At 41.8% G+C, this 15,614-nt stretch overlaps 52 non-coding genes and 17 pseudogenes across 52 annotated transcripts; all 69 read right to left on the reverse strand.

Annotated features, from left to right (window-relative positions):
- Positions 1–112: 112 nt before the first annotated feature.
- LOC135046956 (5S ribosomal RNA) lies at positions 113–231 on the reverse strand. The gene has a single exon (XR_010239031.1). It is a non-coding gene; the product is annotated as a 5S ribosomal RNA (ribosomal RNA).
- A 107-nt stretch (positions 232–338) lies between these two features.
- Positions 339–457, reverse strand: LOC135046352 (5S ribosomal RNA). Its single transcript, XR_010238667.1, has one exon. It is a non-coding gene; the product is annotated as a 5S ribosomal RNA (ribosomal RNA).
- A 107-nt stretch (positions 458–564) lies between these two features.
- LOC135046704 (5S ribosomal RNA) lies at positions 565–683 on the reverse strand (annotated as a pseudogene).
- A 107-nt stretch (positions 684–790) lies between these two features.
- LOC135046571 (5S ribosomal RNA) lies at positions 791–909 on the reverse strand. The gene has a single exon (XR_010238883.1). It is a non-coding gene; the product is annotated as a 5S ribosomal RNA (ribosomal RNA).
- Positions 910–1,016: 107 nt separating this feature from the next.
- Positions 1,017–1,135, reverse strand: LOC135046967 (5S ribosomal RNA). Its single transcript, XR_010239042.1, has one exon. It is a non-coding gene; the product is annotated as a 5S ribosomal RNA (ribosomal RNA).
- Positions 1,136–1,242: 107 nt separating this feature from the next.
- On the reverse strand, positions 1,243–1,361 carry LOC135046667 (5S ribosomal RNA; annotated as a pseudogene).
- A 107-nt stretch (positions 1,362–1,468) lies between these two features.
- On the reverse strand, positions 1,469–1,587 carry LOC135047054 (5S ribosomal RNA). Its single transcript, XR_010239127.1, has one exon. It is a non-coding gene; the product is annotated as a 5S ribosomal RNA (ribosomal RNA).
- A 107-nt stretch (positions 1,588–1,694) lies between these two features.
- Positions 1,695–1,813, reverse strand: LOC135047105 (5S ribosomal RNA). Its single transcript, XR_010239176.1, has one exon. It is a non-coding gene; the product is annotated as a 5S ribosomal RNA (ribosomal RNA).
- A 107-nt stretch (positions 1,814–1,920) lies between these two features.
- On the reverse strand, positions 1,921–2,039 carry LOC135046636 (5S ribosomal RNA; annotated as a pseudogene).
- A 107-nt stretch (positions 2,040–2,146) lies between these two features.
- On the reverse strand, positions 2,147–2,265 carry LOC135046824 (5S ribosomal RNA; annotated as a pseudogene).
- A 107-nt stretch (positions 2,266–2,372) lies between these two features.
- Positions 2,373–2,491, reverse strand: LOC135046975 (5S ribosomal RNA). Its single transcript, XR_010239050.1, has one exon. It is a non-coding gene; the product is annotated as a 5S ribosomal RNA (ribosomal RNA).
- Positions 2,492–2,598: 107 nt separating this feature from the next.
- On the reverse strand, positions 2,599–2,717 carry LOC135047121 (5S ribosomal RNA). The gene has a single exon (XR_010239192.1). It is a non-coding gene; the product is annotated as a 5S ribosomal RNA (ribosomal RNA).
- A 107-nt stretch (positions 2,718–2,824) lies between these two features.
- Positions 2,825–2,943, reverse strand: LOC135046898 (5S ribosomal RNA). Its single transcript, XR_010238974.1, has one exon. It is a non-coding gene; the product is annotated as a 5S ribosomal RNA (ribosomal RNA).
- Positions 2,944–3,050: 107 nt separating this feature from the next.
- LOC135046642 (5S ribosomal RNA) lies at positions 3,051–3,169 on the reverse strand (annotated as a pseudogene).
- A 106-nt stretch (positions 3,170–3,275) lies between these two features.
- On the reverse strand, positions 3,276–3,394 carry LOC135046503 (5S ribosomal RNA). Its single transcript, XR_010238816.1, has one exon. It is a non-coding gene; the product is annotated as a 5S ribosomal RNA (ribosomal RNA).
- Positions 3,395–3,501: 107 nt separating this feature from the next.
- LOC135047055 (5S ribosomal RNA) lies at positions 3,502–3,620 on the reverse strand. Its single transcript, XR_010239128.1, has one exon. It is a non-coding gene; the product is annotated as a 5S ribosomal RNA (ribosomal RNA).
- A 107-nt stretch (positions 3,621–3,727) lies between these two features.
- LOC135046482 (5S ribosomal RNA) lies at positions 3,728–3,846 on the reverse strand. The gene has a single exon (XR_010238796.1). It is a non-coding gene; the product is annotated as a 5S ribosomal RNA (ribosomal RNA).
- Positions 3,847–3,953: 107 nt separating this feature from the next.
- Positions 3,954–4,072, reverse strand: LOC135046626 (5S ribosomal RNA; annotated as a pseudogene).
- A 107-nt stretch (positions 4,073–4,179) lies between these two features.
- LOC135046692 (5S ribosomal RNA) lies at positions 4,180–4,298 on the reverse strand (annotated as a pseudogene).
- Positions 4,299–4,405: 107 nt separating this feature from the next.
- Positions 4,406–4,524, reverse strand: LOC135047056 (5S ribosomal RNA). The gene has a single exon (XR_010239129.1). It is a non-coding gene; the product is annotated as a 5S ribosomal RNA (ribosomal RNA).
- Positions 4,525–4,631: 107 nt separating this feature from the next.
- On the reverse strand, positions 4,632–4,750 carry LOC135046728 (5S ribosomal RNA; annotated as a pseudogene).
- A 107-nt stretch (positions 4,751–4,857) lies between these two features.
- On the reverse strand, positions 4,858–4,976 carry LOC135046332 (5S ribosomal RNA). Its single transcript, XR_010238647.1, has one exon. It is a non-coding gene; the product is annotated as a 5S ribosomal RNA (ribosomal RNA).
- Positions 4,977–5,083: 107 nt separating this feature from the next.
- Positions 5,084–5,202, reverse strand: LOC135046501 (5S ribosomal RNA). Its single transcript, XR_010238814.1, has one exon. It is a non-coding gene; the product is annotated as a 5S ribosomal RNA (ribosomal RNA).
- A 107-nt stretch (positions 5,203–5,309) lies between these two features.
- On the reverse strand, positions 5,310–5,428 carry LOC135046909 (5S ribosomal RNA). Its single transcript, XR_010238985.1, has one exon. It is a non-coding gene; the product is annotated as a 5S ribosomal RNA (ribosomal RNA).
- Positions 5,429–5,535: 107 nt separating this feature from the next.
- Positions 5,536–5,654, reverse strand: LOC135047305 (5S ribosomal RNA). Its single transcript, XR_010239366.1, has one exon. It is a non-coding gene; the product is annotated as a 5S ribosomal RNA (ribosomal RNA).
- Positions 5,655–5,761: 107 nt separating this feature from the next.
- On the reverse strand, positions 5,762–5,880 carry LOC135047088 (5S ribosomal RNA). The gene has a single exon (XR_010239160.1). It is a non-coding gene; the product is annotated as a 5S ribosomal RNA (ribosomal RNA).
- Positions 5,881–5,986: 106 nt separating this feature from the next.
- On the reverse strand, positions 5,987–6,105 carry LOC135047204 (5S ribosomal RNA). The gene has a single exon (XR_010239271.1). It is a non-coding gene; the product is annotated as a 5S ribosomal RNA (ribosomal RNA).
- Positions 6,106–6,212: 107 nt separating this feature from the next.
- LOC135047057 (5S ribosomal RNA) lies at positions 6,213–6,331 on the reverse strand. Its single transcript, XR_010239130.1, has one exon. It is a non-coding gene; the product is annotated as a 5S ribosomal RNA (ribosomal RNA).
- A 107-nt stretch (positions 6,332–6,438) lies between these two features.
- Positions 6,439–6,557, reverse strand: LOC135046483 (5S ribosomal RNA). The gene has a single exon (XR_010238797.1). It is a non-coding gene; the product is annotated as a 5S ribosomal RNA (ribosomal RNA).
- Positions 6,558–6,664: 107 nt separating this feature from the next.
- Positions 6,665–6,783, reverse strand: LOC135046627 (5S ribosomal RNA; annotated as a pseudogene).
- Positions 6,784–6,890: 107 nt separating this feature from the next.
- LOC135047120 (5S ribosomal RNA) lies at positions 6,891–7,009 on the reverse strand. Its single transcript, XR_010239191.1, has one exon. It is a non-coding gene; the product is annotated as a 5S ribosomal RNA (ribosomal RNA).
- Positions 7,010–7,116: 107 nt separating this feature from the next.
- LOC135047060 (5S ribosomal RNA) lies at positions 7,117–7,235 on the reverse strand. The gene has a single exon (XR_010239132.1). It is a non-coding gene; the product is annotated as a 5S ribosomal RNA (ribosomal RNA).
- A 107-nt stretch (positions 7,236–7,342) lies between these two features.
- Positions 7,343–7,461, reverse strand: LOC135046506 (5S ribosomal RNA). Its single transcript, XR_010238819.1, has one exon. It is a non-coding gene; the product is annotated as a 5S ribosomal RNA (ribosomal RNA).
- A 107-nt stretch (positions 7,462–7,568) lies between these two features.
- Positions 7,569–7,687, reverse strand: LOC135046759 (5S ribosomal RNA; annotated as a pseudogene).
- A 107-nt stretch (positions 7,688–7,794) lies between these two features.
- On the reverse strand, positions 7,795–7,913 carry LOC135046911 (5S ribosomal RNA). The gene has a single exon (XR_010238987.1). It is a non-coding gene; the product is annotated as a 5S ribosomal RNA (ribosomal RNA).
- Positions 7,914–8,020: 107 nt separating this feature from the next.
- Positions 8,021–8,139, reverse strand: LOC135047306 (5S ribosomal RNA). The gene has a single exon (XR_010239367.1). It is a non-coding gene; the product is annotated as a 5S ribosomal RNA (ribosomal RNA).
- A 107-nt stretch (positions 8,140–8,246) lies between these two features.
- LOC135046980 (5S ribosomal RNA) lies at positions 8,247–8,365 on the reverse strand. The gene has a single exon (XR_010239054.1). It is a non-coding gene; the product is annotated as a 5S ribosomal RNA (ribosomal RNA).
- Positions 8,366–8,471: 106 nt separating this feature from the next.
- LOC135046968 (5S ribosomal RNA) lies at positions 8,472–8,590 on the reverse strand. Its single transcript, XR_010239043.1, has one exon. It is a non-coding gene; the product is annotated as a 5S ribosomal RNA (ribosomal RNA).
- Positions 8,591–8,697: 107 nt separating this feature from the next.
- On the reverse strand, positions 8,698–8,816 carry LOC135046912 (5S ribosomal RNA). Its single transcript, XR_010238988.1, has one exon. It is a non-coding gene; the product is annotated as a 5S ribosomal RNA (ribosomal RNA).
- Positions 8,817–8,923: 107 nt separating this feature from the next.
- Positions 8,924–9,042, reverse strand: LOC135046818 (5S ribosomal RNA; annotated as a pseudogene).
- Positions 9,043–9,149: 107 nt separating this feature from the next.
- LOC135046979 (5S ribosomal RNA) lies at positions 9,150–9,268 on the reverse strand. Its single transcript, XR_010239053.1, has one exon. It is a non-coding gene; the product is annotated as a 5S ribosomal RNA (ribosomal RNA).
- Positions 9,269–9,375: 107 nt separating this feature from the next.
- On the reverse strand, positions 9,376–9,494 carry LOC135046551 (5S ribosomal RNA). The gene has a single exon (XR_010238863.1). It is a non-coding gene; the product is annotated as a 5S ribosomal RNA (ribosomal RNA).
- A 107-nt stretch (positions 9,495–9,601) lies between these two features.
- Positions 9,602–9,720, reverse strand: LOC135046969 (5S ribosomal RNA). Its single transcript, XR_010239044.1, has one exon. It is a non-coding gene; the product is annotated as a 5S ribosomal RNA (ribosomal RNA).
- Positions 9,721–9,827: 107 nt separating this feature from the next.
- On the reverse strand, positions 9,828–9,946 carry LOC135047160 (5S ribosomal RNA). Its single transcript, XR_010239229.1, has one exon. It is a non-coding gene; the product is annotated as a 5S ribosomal RNA (ribosomal RNA).
- A 107-nt stretch (positions 9,947–10,053) lies between these two features.
- LOC135046431 (5S ribosomal RNA) lies at positions 10,054–10,172 on the reverse strand. Its single transcript, XR_010238747.1, has one exon. It is a non-coding gene; the product is annotated as a 5S ribosomal RNA (ribosomal RNA).
- A 107-nt stretch (positions 10,173–10,279) lies between these two features.
- On the reverse strand, positions 10,280–10,398 carry LOC135046902 (5S ribosomal RNA). Its single transcript, XR_010238979.1, has one exon. It is a non-coding gene; the product is annotated as a 5S ribosomal RNA (ribosomal RNA).
- Positions 10,399–10,505: 107 nt separating this feature from the next.
- Positions 10,506–10,624, reverse strand: LOC135046990 (5S ribosomal RNA). Its single transcript, XR_010239064.1, has one exon. It is a non-coding gene; the product is annotated as a 5S ribosomal RNA (ribosomal RNA).
- A 107-nt stretch (positions 10,625–10,731) lies between these two features.
- Positions 10,732–10,850, reverse strand: LOC135047001 (5S ribosomal RNA). Its single transcript, XR_010239075.1, has one exon. It is a non-coding gene; the product is annotated as a 5S ribosomal RNA (ribosomal RNA).
- A 107-nt stretch (positions 10,851–10,957) lies between these two features.
- On the reverse strand, positions 10,958–11,076 carry LOC135046372 (5S ribosomal RNA). The gene has a single exon (XR_010238687.1). It is a non-coding gene; the product is annotated as a 5S ribosomal RNA (ribosomal RNA).
- A 107-nt stretch (positions 11,077–11,183) lies between these two features.
- On the reverse strand, positions 11,184–11,302 carry LOC135046555 (5S ribosomal RNA). The gene has a single exon (XR_010238867.1). It is a non-coding gene; the product is annotated as a 5S ribosomal RNA (ribosomal RNA).
- A 107-nt stretch (positions 11,303–11,409) lies between these two features.
- Positions 11,410–11,528, reverse strand: LOC135046943 (5S ribosomal RNA). Its single transcript, XR_010239018.1, has one exon. It is a non-coding gene; the product is annotated as a 5S ribosomal RNA (ribosomal RNA).
- A 107-nt stretch (positions 11,529–11,635) lies between these two features.
- Positions 11,636–11,754, reverse strand: LOC135047019 (5S ribosomal RNA). The gene has a single exon (XR_010239092.1). It is a non-coding gene; the product is annotated as a 5S ribosomal RNA (ribosomal RNA).
- A 107-nt stretch (positions 11,755–11,861) lies between these two features.
- On the reverse strand, positions 11,862–11,980 carry LOC135046376 (5S ribosomal RNA). Its single transcript, XR_010238691.1, has one exon. It is a non-coding gene; the product is annotated as a 5S ribosomal RNA (ribosomal RNA).
- A 107-nt stretch (positions 11,981–12,087) lies between these two features.
- On the reverse strand, positions 12,088–12,206 carry LOC135047061 (5S ribosomal RNA). The gene has a single exon (XR_010239133.1). It is a non-coding gene; the product is annotated as a 5S ribosomal RNA (ribosomal RNA).
- Positions 12,207–12,313: 107 nt separating this feature from the next.
- On the reverse strand, positions 12,314–12,432 carry LOC135046730 (5S ribosomal RNA; annotated as a pseudogene).
- Positions 12,433–12,539: 107 nt separating this feature from the next.
- LOC135046333 (5S ribosomal RNA) lies at positions 12,540–12,658 on the reverse strand. The gene has a single exon (XR_010238648.1). It is a non-coding gene; the product is annotated as a 5S ribosomal RNA (ribosomal RNA).
- A 107-nt stretch (positions 12,659–12,765) lies between these two features.
- On the reverse strand, positions 12,766–12,884 carry LOC135046766 (5S ribosomal RNA; annotated as a pseudogene).
- A 107-nt stretch (positions 12,885–12,991) lies between these two features.
- LOC135046913 (5S ribosomal RNA) lies at positions 12,992–13,110 on the reverse strand. Its single transcript, XR_010238989.1, has one exon. It is a non-coding gene; the product is annotated as a 5S ribosomal RNA (ribosomal RNA).
- Positions 13,111–13,217: 107 nt separating this feature from the next.
- Positions 13,218–13,336, reverse strand: LOC135047307 (5S ribosomal RNA). The gene has a single exon (XR_010239368.1). It is a non-coding gene; the product is annotated as a 5S ribosomal RNA (ribosomal RNA).
- A 107-nt stretch (positions 13,337–13,443) lies between these two features.
- Positions 13,444–13,562, reverse strand: LOC135047089 (5S ribosomal RNA). Its single transcript, XR_010239161.1, has one exon. It is a non-coding gene; the product is annotated as a 5S ribosomal RNA (ribosomal RNA).
- Positions 13,563–13,668: 106 nt separating this feature from the next.
- LOC135047205 (5S ribosomal RNA) lies at positions 13,669–13,787 on the reverse strand. Its single transcript, XR_010239272.1, has one exon. It is a non-coding gene; the product is annotated as a 5S ribosomal RNA (ribosomal RNA).
- Positions 13,788–13,894: 107 nt separating this feature from the next.
- LOC135046723 (5S ribosomal RNA) lies at positions 13,895–14,013 on the reverse strand. Its single transcript, XR_010238910.1, has one exon. It is a non-coding gene; the product is annotated as a 5S ribosomal RNA (ribosomal RNA).
- A 107-nt stretch (positions 14,014–14,120) lies between these two features.
- Positions 14,121–14,239, reverse strand: LOC135046656 (5S ribosomal RNA; annotated as a pseudogene).
- A 107-nt stretch (positions 14,240–14,346) lies between these two features.
- Positions 14,347–14,465, reverse strand: LOC135046674 (5S ribosomal RNA; annotated as a pseudogene).
- Positions 14,466–14,572: 107 nt separating this feature from the next.
- On the reverse strand, positions 14,573–14,691 carry LOC135046709 (5S ribosomal RNA; annotated as a pseudogene).
- Positions 14,692–14,798: 107 nt separating this feature from the next.
- LOC135046947 (5S ribosomal RNA) lies at positions 14,799–14,917 on the reverse strand. The gene has a single exon (XR_010239022.1). It is a non-coding gene; the product is annotated as a 5S ribosomal RNA (ribosomal RNA).
- A 107-nt stretch (positions 14,918–15,024) lies between these two features.
- LOC135047119 (5S ribosomal RNA) lies at positions 15,025–15,143 on the reverse strand. Its single transcript, XR_010239190.1, has one exon. It is a non-coding gene; the product is annotated as a 5S ribosomal RNA (ribosomal RNA).
- Positions 15,144–15,250: 107 nt separating this feature from the next.
- On the reverse strand, positions 15,251–15,369 carry LOC135047020 (5S ribosomal RNA). The gene has a single exon (XR_010239093.1). It is a non-coding gene; the product is annotated as a 5S ribosomal RNA (ribosomal RNA).
- Positions 15,370–15,476: 107 nt separating this feature from the next.
- Positions 15,477–15,595, reverse strand: LOC135046669 (5S ribosomal RNA; annotated as a pseudogene).
- Between the last annotated feature and the right edge of the window lie 19 nt (positions 15,596–15,614).

A 15,614-nucleotide genomic window follows, 5' to 3' on the forward strand; every position in this document is an offset into this window, starting at 1 on the left:
TAGATGAGTTTTGTGGTTTCTGTTAGAACTTTTCTACTTCTAACTACTGGTTCATAAATGAATACGTTTGAAAATGGAATGCATCAACATAACGGTGTTGGCAGTATAAAAATATCTACAGCACCTTGTATTCCCAGGTGGTCTCCCATCCAAGTACTAACCAGGCCCAACACTGCTTAGCTTCCAAGATCAGATGAGATTGGGCGTATCCAGTGTGGTGTGGCTGTAGATGAGTTTTGTGGTTTCTGTTAGAACTTTTCTACAAATAACTACTGGTTCATAAATGAATACGTTTGAAAATGGAATGCATCAACAGAACGGTGTTGGCAGTATAAAAATATCTACAGCACCTTGTATTCCCAGGTGGTCTCCCATCCAAGTACTAACCAGGCCCAACACTGCTTAGCTTCCAAGATCAGATGAGATTGGGCGTATCCAGTGTGGTGTGGCTTTAGATGAGCTTTGTGGTTTCTGTTAGAACTTTTCTACTTCTAACTACTGGTTCATAAATGAATACGTTTGAAAATGGAATGCATCAACAGAACGGTGTTGGCAGTATAAAAATATCTACAGCACCTTGTATTCCCAGGTGGTCTCCCATCCAAGTACTAACCAGGCCCAACACTGCTTAGTTTCCAAGATCAGATGAGATTGGGCGTATCCAGTGTGTCGTGGCTGTAGATGAGCTTTGTGGTTTCTGTTAGAACTTTTCTACTTCTAACTACTGGTTCATAAATGAATACGTTTGAAAATGGAATGCATCAACAGAACGGTGTTGGCAGTATAAAAATATCTACAGCACCTTGTATTCCCAGGTGGTCTCCCATCCAAGTACTAACCAGGACCAACACTGCTTAGCTTCCAAGATTAGATGAGATTGGGCGTATCCAGTGTGGTGTGGCTGTAGATGAGCTTTGTGGTTTCTGTTAGAACTTTTCTACTTCTAACTACTGGTTCATAAATGAATACATTTGAAAATGGAATGCATCAACAGAACGGTGTTGGCAGTATAAAAATATCTACAGCACCTTGTATTCCCAGGTGGTCTCCCATCCAAGTACTAACCAGGCCCAACACTGCTTAGCTTCCAAGATCAGATGAGATTGGGCGTATCCAGTGTGGTGTGGCTGTAGATGAGCTTAGTGGTTTCTGTTAGAACTTTTCTACTTCTAACTACTGGTTCATAAATGAATATGTTTGAAAATGGAATGCATCAACAGAACGGTGTTGGCAGTATAAAAATATCTACAGCACCTTGTATTCCCAGGTGGTCTCCCATCCAAGTACTAACCATGCCCAACACTGCTTAGTTTCCAAGATCAGATGAGATTGGGCGTATCCAGTGTGGTGTTGCTGTAGATGAACTTTCTGGTTTCTGTTAGAACTTTTCTACTTCTAACTACTGGTTCATAAATGAATACATTTGAAAATTGAATGCATCAACAGAACGGTGTTGGCAGTATAAAAATATCTACAGCACCTTGTATTCCTAGGTGGTCTCCCATCCAAGTACTAACCAGGCCCAACACTGCTTAGCTTCCAAGATCAGATGAGATTGGGCGTATCCAGTGTGGTGTGGCTGTAGATGAGCTTTGTGGTTTCTTTTAGAACTTTTCTACTTTTAACTACTGGTTCATAAATGAAAACGTTTGAAAATGGAATGCATCAACAGACCGGTGTTGGCAGTATAAAAATATCTACAGCACCTTGTATTCCCAGGTGGTCTCCCATCCAAGTACTAACCAGGCCCAACTCTGCTTAGCTTCCAAGATCAGATGAGATTGGGCGTATCCAGTGTGGTGTGGCTGTAGATGAGCTTTGTGGTTTCTGTTAGAACTTTTCTACTTCTAACTACTGGTTCATAAATGAAAACATTTGAAAATGGAATGCATCAACAGAACGGTGTTGGCAGTATAAAAATATCTACAGCACCTTGTATTCCCAGGTGGTCTCCCATCCAAGTACTAACCAGGCCCAACACTGCTTAGCTTCCAAGATTAGATGAGATTGGGCGTATCCAGTGTGCTGTGGCTGTAGATGAGGTTTGTTGTTTCTGTTAGAACTTTTCTACTTCTAACTACTGGTTCATAAATGAATACGTTTGAAAATGGAATGCATCAACAGAACGGTGTTGGCAGTATTAAAATATCTACAGCACCTTGTATTACTGGGTGGTTTCCCATCCAAGTACTAACGAGACCCAACACTGCTTAGCTTCCAAGATCAGATGAGATTGGGCGTATCCAGTATGGTGTTGCTGTAGATGAACTTTCTTGTTTCTGTTAGAACTTTTCTACTTCTAACTACTGGTTCATAAATGAATACGTTTGAAAATGGAATGCATCAACAGAACGGTGTTGGTAGTATAAAAATATCTACAGCACCTTGTATTCCCAGGTGGTCTCCCATTCAAGTACTAACCAGGCCCAACACTGCTTAGCTTCCAAGATCAGATGAGATTGGGCGTATCCAGTGTGGTGTGGCTGTAGATGAGCTTTGTGGTTTCTGTTAGAACATTTCTACTTCTAACTACTGGTTCATAAATGAATACGTTTGAAAATGGAATGCATCAACAGAACGGTGTTGGCAGTATAAAAATATCTACAGCACCTTGTATTCCCAGGAGGTTTCCCATCCAAGTACTAACCAGGCCCAACACTGCTTAGCTTCCAAGATCAGATGAGATTGGGCGTATCCAGTGTGGTGTGGCTGCAGATGAGCTTTGTGGTTTCTGTTAGAACTTTTCTACTTCTAACTACTGGTTCATAAATGAATACGCTTGAAAATGGAATGCATCAACAGAACGGTGTTGGCAGTATAAAAATATCTACAGCACCTCGTATTCCCAGGTGGTCTCCCATCCAAGTACTAACCAGGCCCAACACTGCTTAGCTTCCAAGATCAGATGAGATTGGGCGTATCCAGTGCGGTGTGGCTGTAGATGAGCTTTGTGGTTTCTGTTAGAACTTTTCTACTTCTAACTACTGGTTCATAAATGAATACGTTTGAAAATGGAATGCATCAACAGAACGGTGTTGGCAGTATAAAAATATCTACAGCACCTCGTATTCCCAGGTGGTCTCCCATCCAAGTACTAACCAGTCCCAACACTGCTTAGCTTCCAAGATCAGATGAGATTGGGCGTATCCAGTATGGTGTTACTGTAGATGAGCTTTGTGGTTTCTGTTCGAACTTTTGTACTTCTAACTACTGGTTCATAAATGAATACGTTTGAAAATGAATGCATCAACAGAACGGTGTTGGCAGTATAAAAATATCTACAGCACCTTGTATTCCCAGGTGGTCTCCCATCCAAGTACTAACCAGGCCCAACACTGCTTAGCTTCCAAGATCAGATGAGATTGGGCGTATCCAGTGTCGTGTTGCTGTAGATGAACTTTCTGGTTTCTGTTAGAACTTTTCTACTTCTAACTACTGGTTCATAAATGAATACATTTGAAAATGGAATGCATCAACAGAACGGTGTTTGCAGTATAAAAATATCTACAGCACCTTGTATTCCTAGGTGGTCTCCCATCCAAGTACTAACCAGGCCCAACACTGCTTAGCTTCCAAGATCAGATGAGATTGGGCGTATCCAGTGTGGTGTGGCTGTAGATGAGCTTTGTGGTTTCTGTTAGAACTTTTCTACTTCTAACTACTGGTTCATAAATGAAAACGTTTGAAAATGGAATGCATCAACAGACCGGTGTTGGCAGTATAAAAATATCTACAGCACCTTGTATTCCCAGGTGGTCTCCCATCCAAGTACTAACCAGGCCCAACACTGCTTAGCTACCAAGATCAGATGAGATTGGGCGTATCCAGTGTGCTGTGGCTGTAGATGAGCTTTGCTGTTTCTGTTAGAACTTTTCTACTTCTAACTACTGGTTCATAAATGAATACGTTTGAAAATGGACTGCATCAACAGAATGGTGTTGGCAGTATAAAAACATCTACAGCACCTTGTATTACCGGGTGGTCTCCCATCCAAGTACTAACCAGGCCCAACACTGCTTAGCTTCCAAGATCAGATGAGATTGGGCGTATCCAGTGTGGTGTTGCTGTAGATGAACTTTCTGGTTTCTGTTAGAACTTTTCTACTTCTAACTACTGGTTCATAAATGAATACGTTTGAAAATGGAATGCATCAACAGAACGGTGTTGGTAGTATAAAAATATATACAGCACCTTGTATTCCCAGGTGGTCTCCCATCCAAGTACTAACCAGGCACAACACTGCTTAGCTTCCAAGATCAGATGAGATTGGGCGTATCCAGTGCGGTGTGGCTGAAGATGAGCTTTGTGGTTTCTGTTAGAACTTTTCTACTTCTAACTACTGGTTCATAAATGAATACATTTGAAAATTGAATGCATCAACAGAACGGTGTTGGCAGTATAAAAATATCTACAGCACCTTGTATTCCTAGGTGGTCTCCCATCCAAGTACTAACCAGGCCCAACACTGCTTAGCTTCCAAGATCAGATGAGATTGGGCGTATCCAGTGTGGTGTGGCTGTAGATGAGCTTTGTAGTTTCTGTTAGAACTTTTCTACTTCTAACTACTGGTTCATAAATGAAAACGTTTGAAAATAGAATGCATCAACAGACCGGTGTTGGCAGTATAAAAATATCTACAGCACCTTGTATTCCCAGGTGGTCTCCCATCCAAGTAATAACCAGGCCCAACACTGCTTATCTTCCAAGATCAGATGAGATTGAGCGTATCCAGTGTGCTGTGGCTGTAGATGAGCTTTGTGGTTTCTGTTAGAACTTTTCTACTTCTAACTACTGGTTCATAAATGAAAACGTTTGAAAATGGAATGCATCAACAGAACGGTGTTGGCAGTATAAAAATATCTACAGCACCTTGTATTCCCAGGTGGTCTCCCATCCAAGTACTAACCAGGCCCAACACTGCTTAGCTTCCAAGATCAGATGAGATTGGGCGTATCCAGTGTGCTGTGGCTGTAGATGAGCTTTGCTGTTTCTGTTAGAACTTTTCTACTTCTAACTACTGGTTCATAAATGAATACGTTTGAAAATGGACTGCATCAACAGAATGGTGTTGGCAGTATAAAAATATCTACAGCACCTTGTATTACCGGGTGGTCTCCCATCCAAGTACTAACCAGGCCCAACACTGCTTAGCTTCCAAGATCAGATGAGATTGGGCGTATCCAGTGCGGTGTGGCTGTAGATGAGCTTTGTGGTTTCTGTTAGAACTTTTCTACTTCTAACTACTGGTTCATAAATGAATACGTTTGAAAATGGAATGCATCAACAGAACGGTGTTGGCAGTATAAAAATATCTACAGCACCTTGTATTCCCAGGTGGTCTCCCATCCAAGTACTAACCAGGCCCAACACTGCTTAGCTTCCAAGATCAGATGAGATTGGGCGTATCCAGTGCGGTGTGGCTGTAGATGAGCTTTGTGGTTTCTGTTAGAACTTTTCTACTTCTAACTACTGGTTCATAAATGAATACGTTTGAAAATGGAATGCATCAACAGAACGGTGTTGGCAGTATAAAAATATCTACAGCACCTTGTATTCCCAGGTGGTCTCTCATCCAAGTACTAACCAGGCCCAACACTGCTTAGCTTCCAAGATCAGATGAGATTGGGCGTATCCAGTGTGGTGTGGCTGTAGATGAGCTTTGTGGTTTCTGTTAGAACTTTTCTACTTCTAACTACTGGTTCATAAATGAATACATTTGAAAATGGAATGCATCAACAGAACGGTGTTGGCAGTATAAAAATATCTACAGCACCTTGTATTCCCAGGTGGTCTCCCATCCAAGTACTAACCAGGCCCAACACTGCTTAGCTTCCAAGATCAGATGAGATTGGGCGTATCCAGTGCAGTGTGGCTGTAGATGAGCTTTGTGGTTTCTGTTAGAACTTTTCTACTTCTAACTACTGGTTCATAAATGAATACGTTTGAAAATGGAATGCATCAACAGAACGGTGTTGGCAGTAAAAAATATCTACAGCACCTTGTATTCCCAGGTGGTCTCCCATCCAAGTACTAACCAGGCCTAACACTGCTTAGCTTCCAAGATCAGATGAGATTGGGCGTATCCAGTGTGGTGTGGCTGTAGATGAGCTTTGTGGTTTCTGTTAGAACTTTTCTACTTCTAACTACTGGTTCATAAATGAATACATTTGAAAATTGAATGCATCAACAGAACGGTGTTTGCAGTATAAAAATATCTACAGCACCTTGTATTCCTAGGTGGTCTCCCATCCAAGTACTAACCAGGCCCAACACTGCTTAGCTTCCAAGATCAGATGAGATTGGGCGTATCCAGTGTGGTGTGGCTGTAGATGAGCTTTGTGGTTTCTGTTAGAACTTTTCTACTTCTAACTACTGGTTCATAAATGAAAACGTTTGAAAATGGAATGCATCAACAGACCGGTGTTGGCAGTATAAAAATATCTACAGCACCTTGTATTCCCAGGTGGTCTCCCATCCAAGTACTAACCAGGCCCAACACTGCTTAGCTACCAAGATCAGATGAGATTGGGCGTATCCAGTGTGCTGTGGCTGTAGATGAGCTTTGCTGTTTCTGTTAGAACTTTTCTACTTCTAACTACTGGTTCATAAATGAATACGTTTGAAAATGGACTGCATCAACAGAATGGTGTTGGCAGTATAAAAACATCTACAGCACCTTGTATTACCGGGTGGTCTCCCATCCAAGTACTAACCAGGCCCAACACTGCTTAGCTTCCAAGATCAGATGAGATTGGGCGTATCCAGTGTGGTGTTGCTGTAGATGAACTTTCTGGTTTCTGTTAGAACTTTTCTACTTCTAACTACTGGTTCATAAATGAATACGTTTGAAAATGGAATGCATCAACAGAACGGTGTTGGTAGTATAAAAATATCTACAGCACCTTGTATTCCCAGGTGGTCTCCCATCCAAGTACTAACCAGGCCCAACACTGCTTAGCTTCCAAGATCAGATGAGATTGGGCGTATCCAGTGCGGTGTGGCTGAAGATGAGCTTTGTGGTTTCTGTTAGAACTTTTCTACTTCTAACTACTGGTTCATAAATGAATACATTTGAAAATTGAATGCATCAACAGAACGGTGTTGGCAGTATAAAAATATCTACAGCACCTTGTATTCCTAGGTGGTCTCCCATCCAAGTACTAACCAGGCCCAACACTGCTTAGCTTCCAAGATCAGATGAGATTGGGCGTATCCAGTGTGGTGTGGCTGTAGATGAGCTTTGTAGTTTCTGTTAGAACTTTTCTACTTCTAACTACTGGTTCATAAATGAAAACGTTTGAAAATGGAATGCATCAACAGACCGGTGTTGGCAGTATAAAAATATCTACAGCACCTTGTATTCCCAGGTGGTCTCCCATCCAAGTACTAACCAGGCCCAACACTGCTTAGCTTCCAAGATCAGATGAGATTGGGCATATCCAGTGTGCTGTGGCTGTAGATGAGCTTTGCTGTTTCTGTTAGAACTTTTCTACTTCTAACTACTGGTTCATAAATGAATACGTTTGAAAATGGACTGCATCAACAGAATGGTGTTGGCAGTATAGAAATATCTACAGCACCTTGTATTACCGGGTGGTCTCCCATCCAAGTACTAACCAGGCCCAACACTGCTTAGCTTCCAAGATAAGATGAGATTGGGCGTATCCAGTGCGGTGTGGCTGTAGATGAGCTTTGTGGTTTCTGTTAGAACTTTTCTACTTCTAACTACTGGTTCATAAATGAATACGTTTGAAAATGGAATGCATCAACAGAACGGTGTTGGCAGTATAAAAATATCTACAGCACCTTGTATTCCCAGGTGGTCTCCCATCCAAGTACTAACCAGGCCCAACACTGCTTAGCTTCCAAGATCAGATGAGATTGGGCGTATCCAGTGCGGTGTGGCTGTAGATGAGCTTTGTGGTTTCTGTTAGAACTTTTCTACTTCTAACTACTGGTTCATAAATGAATACGTTTGAAAATGGAATGCATCAACAGAACGGTGTTGGCAGTATAAAAATATCTACAGCACCTTGTATTCCCAGGTGGTCTCTCATCCAAGTACTAACCAGGCCCAACACTGCTTAGCTTCCAAGATCAGATGAGATTGGGCGTATCCAGTGTGGTGTGGCTGTAGATGAACTTTCTGGTTTCTGTTAGAACTTTTCTACTTCTAACTACTGGTTCATAAATGAATACGTTTGAAAATGGAATGCATCAACAGAACGGTGTTGGTAGTATAAAAATATCTACAGCACCTTGTATTCCCAGGTGGTCTCCCATCCAAGTACTAACCAGGCCCAACACTGCTTAGCTTCCAAGATCAGATGAGATTGGGCGTATCCAGTGTGGTGTGGCTGCAGATGAGCTTTGTGGTTTCTGTTAGAACTTTTCTACTTCTAACTACTGGTTCATAAATGAATACGTTTGAAATGGAATGCATCAACAGAACGGTGTTGGCAGTATAAAAATATCTACAGCACCTTGTATTCCCAGGTGGTCTCCCATCCAAGTACTAACCAAGCCCAACACTGCTTAGCTTCCAAGATCAGATGAGATTGGGCGTATCCAGTGTGGTGTGGCTGTAGATGAGCTTTGTGGTTTATGTTAGAACTTTTCTACTTCTAACTACTGGTTCATAAATGAATATGTTTGAAAATGGAATGCATCAACAGAACGGTGTTGGCAGTATAAAAATATCTACAGCACCTTGTATTCCCAGGTGGTCTCCCATCCAAGTACTAACCAGGCCCAACACTGCTTAGCTTCCAAGATCAGATGAGATTGGGCGTATCCAGTGCGGTGTGGCTGTAGATGAGCTTTGTGGTTTCTGTTAGAACTTTTCTACTTCTAACTACTGGTTCATAAATGAAAACGTTTGAAAATGGAATGCATCAACAGAACGGTGTTGGCAGTATAAAAATATCTACAGCACCTTGTATCACTGGGTGGTCTCCCATCCAAGTACTAACCAGGCCCAACACTGCTTAGCTTCCAAGATCAGATGAGATTGGGCGTATCCAGTGTGGTGTTGCTATAAATGAACTTTCTGGTTTCTGTTAGAACTTTTCTACTTCTAACTACTGGTTCATAAATGAATACGTTTTAAAATGGAATGCATCAACAGAACAGTGTTGGTAGTATAAAAATATCTACAGCACCTTGTATTCCCAGGTGGTCTCCCATCCAAGTACTAACCAGGCCCAACACTGCTTAGCTTCCAAGATCAGATGAGATTGGGCGTATCCAGTGTGGTGTGGCTGTAGATGATCTTTGTGGTTTTTGTTAGAACTTTTCTACTTCTAACTACTGGTTCATAAATTAATACGTTTGAAGATGGAATGCATCAACAGAACGGTGTTGGCAGTATAAAAATATCTACAGCACCTTGTATTCCCAGGTGGTCTCGCATCCAAGTACTAACCAGGCCCAACACTGCTTAGCTTCCAAGATCAGATGAGATTGGGCGTATCCAGTGTGGTGTGGCTGCAGATGAGCTTTGTGGTTTCTGTTAGAACTTTTCTACTTCTAACTACTGGTTCATAAATGAATACGTTTGAAAATGGAATGCATCAACAGAACGGTGTTGGCAGTATAAAAATATCTACAGCACCTTGTATTCCCAGGTGGTCTCCCATCCAAGTACTAACCAAGCCCAACACTGCTTAGCTTCCAAGATCAGATGAGATTGGGCGTATCCAGTGTGGTGTGGCTGTAGATGAGCTTTGTGGTTTATGTTAGAACTTTTCTACTTCTAACTACTGGTTCATAAATGAATACGTTTGAAAATGGAATGCATCAACAGAACGGTGTTGGCAGTATAAAAATATCTACAGCACCTTGTATTCCCAGGTGGTCTCCCATCCAAGTACTAACCAGGCCCAACACTGCTTAGCCTCCAAGATCAGATGAGATTGGGCGTATCCAGTGCGGTGTGGCTGTAGATGAGCTTTGTGGTTTCTGTTAGAACTTTTCTACTTCTAACTACTGGTTCATAAATGAATACGTTTGAAAATGGAATGCATCAACAGAACGGTGTTGGCAGTATAAAAATATCTACAGCACCTTGTATTCCCAGGTGGTCTCCCATCCAAGTACTAACCAGGCCCAACACTGCTTAGCTTCCAAGATCAGATGAGATTGGGCATATCCAGTATGGTGTTGCTGTAGATGAACATTCTGGTTTCTGTTAGAACTTTTCTACTTCTAACTACTGGTTCATAAATGAATACGTTTGAAAATGGAATGCATCAACAGAACGGTGTTGGCAGTATAAAAATATCTACAGCACCATGTATTCCCAGGTGGTCTCCCATCCAAGTACTAACCAGGCCCAACACTGCTTAGCTTCCAAGATCAGATGAGATTGGGCGTATCCAGTGTGGTGTGGCTGTAGATGAGCTTTGTGTTTTCTGTTAGAACTTTTCTACTTCTAACTACTGGTTCATAAATGAATACATTTGAAAATGGAATGCATCAACAGAACGGTGTTGGCAGTATAAAAATATCTACAGCACCTTGTATTCCCAGGTGGTCTCCCATCCAAGTACTAACCAGGCCCAACACTGCTTAGCTTCCAAGATCAGATGAGATTGGGCGTATCCAGTGTGGTGTGGCTGTAGATGAGCTTTGTGGTTTCTGTTAGAACTTTTCTACTTCTAACTACTGGTTCATAAATGAATACGTTTGAAAATGGAATGCATCAACAGAACGGTGTTGGCAGTATAAAAATATCTACAGCACCTTGTATTCCCAGGTGGTCTCCCATCCAAGTACTAACCAGGCCCAACACTGCTTAGCTTCCAAGATCAGATGAGATTGGGCGTATCCAGTGTGGTGTGGCTGTAGATGAGCTTAGTGGTTTCTGTTAGAACTTTTCTACTTCTAACTACTGGTTCATAAATGAATACGTTTTAAAATGGAATGCATCAACAGAACGGTGTTGGCAGTATAAAAATAGCTACAGCACCTTGTATTCCCAGGTGGTCTCCCATCCAAGTACTAACCAGGCCCAACACTGCTTAGCTTCCAAGATCAGATGAGATTGGGCGTATCCAGTGTGGGGTGGCTGTAGATGAGCTTTGTGGTTTCTGTTTGAACTTTTCTACTTCTAACTACTGGTTCATAAATGAATACGTTTGAAAATGGAATGCATCAACAGAACGGTGTTGGCAGTATAAAAATAGCTACAGCACCTTGTATTCCCAGGTGGTCTCCCATCCAAATACTAACCAGGCCCAACACTGCTTAGCTTCCAAGATCAGATGAGATTGGGCATGTCCAGTGCGGTGTGGCTGTAGATGAGCTTTGTGGTTTCTGTTAGAACTTTTCTACTTCTAACTACTGGTTCATAAATGAATACGTTTGAAAATGGAATGCATCAACAGAACGGTGTTGGCAGTATAAAAATATCTACAGCACCTTGTATTCCCAAGTGGTCTCCCATCCAAGTACTAACCAGGCCCAACACTGCTTAGCTTCCAAGATCAGATGAGATTGGGCGTATCCAGTGCGGTGTGGCTGTAGATGAGCTTTGTGGTTTCTGTTAGAACTTTTCTACTTCTAACTACTGGTTCATAAATGAATACGTTTGAAAATGGAATGCATCAACAGAACGGTGTTGGCAGTATAAAAATATCTACAGCACCTTGTATTCCCAGGTGGTCTCCCATCCAAGTACTAACCAGGCCCAACACTGCTTAGCTTCCAAGATCAGATGAGATTGGGCGTATCCAGTGTGGTGTTGCTGTAGATGAACTTTCTGGTTTCTGTTAGAACTTTTCTACTTCTAACTACTGGTTCATAAATGAATACGTTTGAAAATGGAATGCATCAACAGAACGGTGTTGGCAGTATAAAAATATCTACAGCACCTTCTATTCCCAGGTGGTCTCCCATCCAAGTACTAACCAGGCCCAACACTGCTTAGCTTCCAAGATCAGATGAGATTGGGCGTATCCAGTGTGGTGTTGCTGTAGATGAACTTTCTGGTTTCTGTTAGAACTTTTCTACTTCTAACTACTGGTTCATAAATGAATACATTTGAAAATTGAATGCATCAACAGAACGGTGTTGGCAGTATAAAAATATCTACAGCACCTTGTATTCCTAGGTGGTCTCCCATCCAAGTACTAACCAGGCCCAACACTGCTTAGCTTCCAAGATCAGATGAGATTGGGCGTATCCAGTGTGGTGTGGCTGTAGATGAGCTTTGTAGTTTCTGTTAGAACTTTTCTACTTCTAACTACTGGTTCATAAATGAAAACGTTTGAAAATGGAATGCATCAACAGACCTGTGTTGGCAGTATAAAAATATCTACAGCACCTTGTATTCCCAGGTGGTCTCCCATCCAAGTAATAACCAGGCCCAACACTGCTTATCTTCCAAGATCAGATGAGATTGAGCGTATCCAGTGTGCTGTGGCTGTAGATGAGCTTTGTGGTTTCTGTTAGAACTTTTCTACTTCTAACTACTGGTTCATAAATGAAAACGTTTGAAAATGGAATGCATCAACAGAACGGTGTTGGCAGTATAAAAATATCTACAGCACCTTGTATTCCCAGGTGGTCTCCCATCCAAGTACTAACCAGGCCCAACACTGCTTAGCTTCCAAGATCAGATGAGATTGGGCGTATCCAGTGTGCTGTGGCTGTAGATGAGCTTTGCTGTTTCTGTTAGAACTTTTCTACTTCTAACTACTGGTTCATAAATGAATACGTTTGAAAATGGACTGCATCAACAGAATGGTGTTGGCAGTATAAAAATATCTACAGCACCTTGTATTACCGGGTGGTCTCCCATCCAAGTACTAACCAGGCCCAACACTGCTTAGCTTCCAAGATCAGATGAGATTGGGCATATCCAGTGCTGTGTGGCTGTAGATGAGCTTTGTGGTTTCTGTTAGAACTTTTCTACTTCTAACTACTGGTTCATAAATGAATACGTTTGAAAATGGAATGCATCAACAGAACGGTGTTGGCAGTATAAAAATATCTACAGCACCTTGTATTCCCAGGTGGTCTCCCATCCAAGTACTAACCAGGCCCAACACTGCTTAGCTTCCAAGATCAGATGAGATTGGGCGTATCCAGTGCGGTGTGGCTGTAGATGAGCTTTGTGGTTTCTGTTAGAACTTTTCTACTTCTAACTACTGGTTCATAAATGAATACGTTTGAAAATGGAATGCATCAACAGAACGGTGTTGGCAGTATAAAAATATCTACAGCACCTTGTATTCCCAGGTGGTCTCTCATCCAAGTACTAACCAGGCCCAACACTGCTTAGCTTCCAAGATCAGATGAGATTGGGCGTATCCAGTGTGGTGTGGCTGTAGATTAGCTTTGTGGTTTCTGTTAGAACTTTTCTACTTCTAACTACTGGTTCATAAATGAATACATTTGAAAATGGAATGCATCAACAGAACGGTGTTGGCAGTATAAAAATATCTACAGCACCTTGTATTCCCAGGTGGTCTCCCATCCAAGTACTAACCAGGCCCAACACTGCTTAGCTTCCAAGATCAGATGAGATTGGGCGTATCCAGTGCAGTGTGGCTGTAGATGAGCTTTGTGGTTTCTGTTAGAACTTTTCTACTTCTAACTACTGGTTCATAAATGAATACGTTTGAAAATGGAATGCATCAACAGAACGGTGTTGGCAGTAAAAAATATCTACAGCACCTTGTATTCCCAGGTGGTCTCCCATCCAAGTACTAACCAGGCCTAACACTGCTTAGCTTCCAAGATCAGATGAGATTGGGCGTATCCAGTGTGGTGTGGCTGTAGATGAGCTTTGTGGTTTCTGTTAGAACTTTTCTACTTCTAACTACTGGTTCATAAATTAATACGTTTGAAAATGGAATGCATCAACAGAACGGTGTTGGCAGTATAAAAATATCTACAGCACCTTGTATTCCTAGGTGGTCTCCCATCCAAGTACTAACAAGGCCCAACACTGCTTAGCTTCCAAGATCAGATGAGATTGGGCGTATCCAGTGTGGTGTGGCTGTAGATGAGCTTTGTCGTTTCTGTTAGAACTTTTCTACTTCTATCTACTGGTTCATAAATGAAAACGTTTGAAAATGGAATGCATCAACAGACCGGTGTTGGCAGTATAAAAATATCTACAGCACCTTGTATTCCCAGGTGGTCTCCCATCCAAGTAATAACCAGGCCCAACACTGCTTATCTTCCAAGATCAGATGAGATTGGGCGTATCCAGTGTGCTGTGGCTGTAGATGAGCTTTGTGGTTTCTGTTAGAACTTTTCTACTTCTAACTACTGGTTCATAAATGAAAACGTTTGAAAATGGAATGCATCAACAGAACGGTGTTGGCAGTATAAAAATATCTACAGCACCTTGTATTCCCAGATGGTCTCCCATCCAAGTACTAACCAGGCCCAACACTGCTTAGCTTCCAAGATTAGATGAGATTGGGCGTATCCAGTGTGCTGTGGCTGTAGATGAGCTTTGTTGTTTCTGTTAGAACTTTTCTACTTCTAACTACTGGTTCATAAATGAAAACGTTTGAAAATGGAATGCATCAACAGAACGGTGTTGGCAGTATAAAAATATCTACAGCACCTTGTATTACCGGGTGGTCTCCCATCCAAGTACTAACCAGGCACAACACTGCTTAGCTTCCAAGATCAGATGAGATTGGGCGTATCCAGTGTGGTGTGGCTGTAGATGAGCTTTGTGGTTTCTGTTAGAACTTTTCTACTTCTAACTACTGGTTCATAAATTAATACGTTTGAAAATGGAATGCATCAACAGAACGGTGTTGGCAGTATAAAAATATCTACAGCACCTTGTATTCCCAGGTGGTCTCCCATCCAAGTACTAACCAGGCCCAACACTGCTTAGCTTCCAAGATCAGATGAGATTGGGCGTATCCAGTGTGGTGTGGCTATAGATGAGCTTTGTTGTTTCTGTTAGAACTTTTCTACTTCTAACTACTGGTTCATAAATGAATACGTTTGAAAATAGAATGCATCAACAGAACGGTGTTGGCAGTATAAAAATATCTACAGCACCTTGTATTCCCAGGTGGTCTCCCATCCAAGTACTAACCAGGCCCAACACTGCTTAGCTTCCAAGATCAGATGAGATTGGACGTATCCAGTGTGGTGTGGCTGTAGATGAGCTTTGTGGTTTCTGTTAGAACTTTTCTACTTCTAACTACTGGTTCATAAATGAATACGTTTGAAAATGGAATGCATCAACAGAACGGTGTTGGCAGTATAAAAATATCTACAGCACCTTGTATTCCCAGGTGGTCTCCCATCCAAGTACTAACCAGGCCCAACACTGCTTAGCTTCCAAGATCAGATGAGATTGGGCGTATCCAGTGTGGTGTTGCTGTAGATGAACTTTCTGGTTTCTGTTAGAACTTTTCTACTTCTAACTACTGGTTCATAAATGAATACATTTGAAAATTGAATGCATCAACAGAACGGTGTTGGCAGTATAAAAATATCTACAGCACCTTGTATTCCTAGGTTGTCTCCCATCCAAGTACTAACCAGGCCCAACACTGCTTAGCTTCCAAGATCAGATGAGATTGAGCGTATCCAGTGTGGTGTGGCTGTAGATGAGCTTTGTGGTTTCTGTT

Source organism: Pseudophryne corroboree, unplaced genomic scaffold, assembly GCF_028390025.1.
Source record: "Pseudophryne corroboree isolate aPseCor3 unplaced genomic scaffold, aPseCor3.hap2 scaffold_925, whole genome shotgun sequence".
NCBI lineage: Eukaryota > Metazoa > Chordata > Amphibia > Anura > Myobatrachidae > Pseudophryne > Pseudophryne corroboree.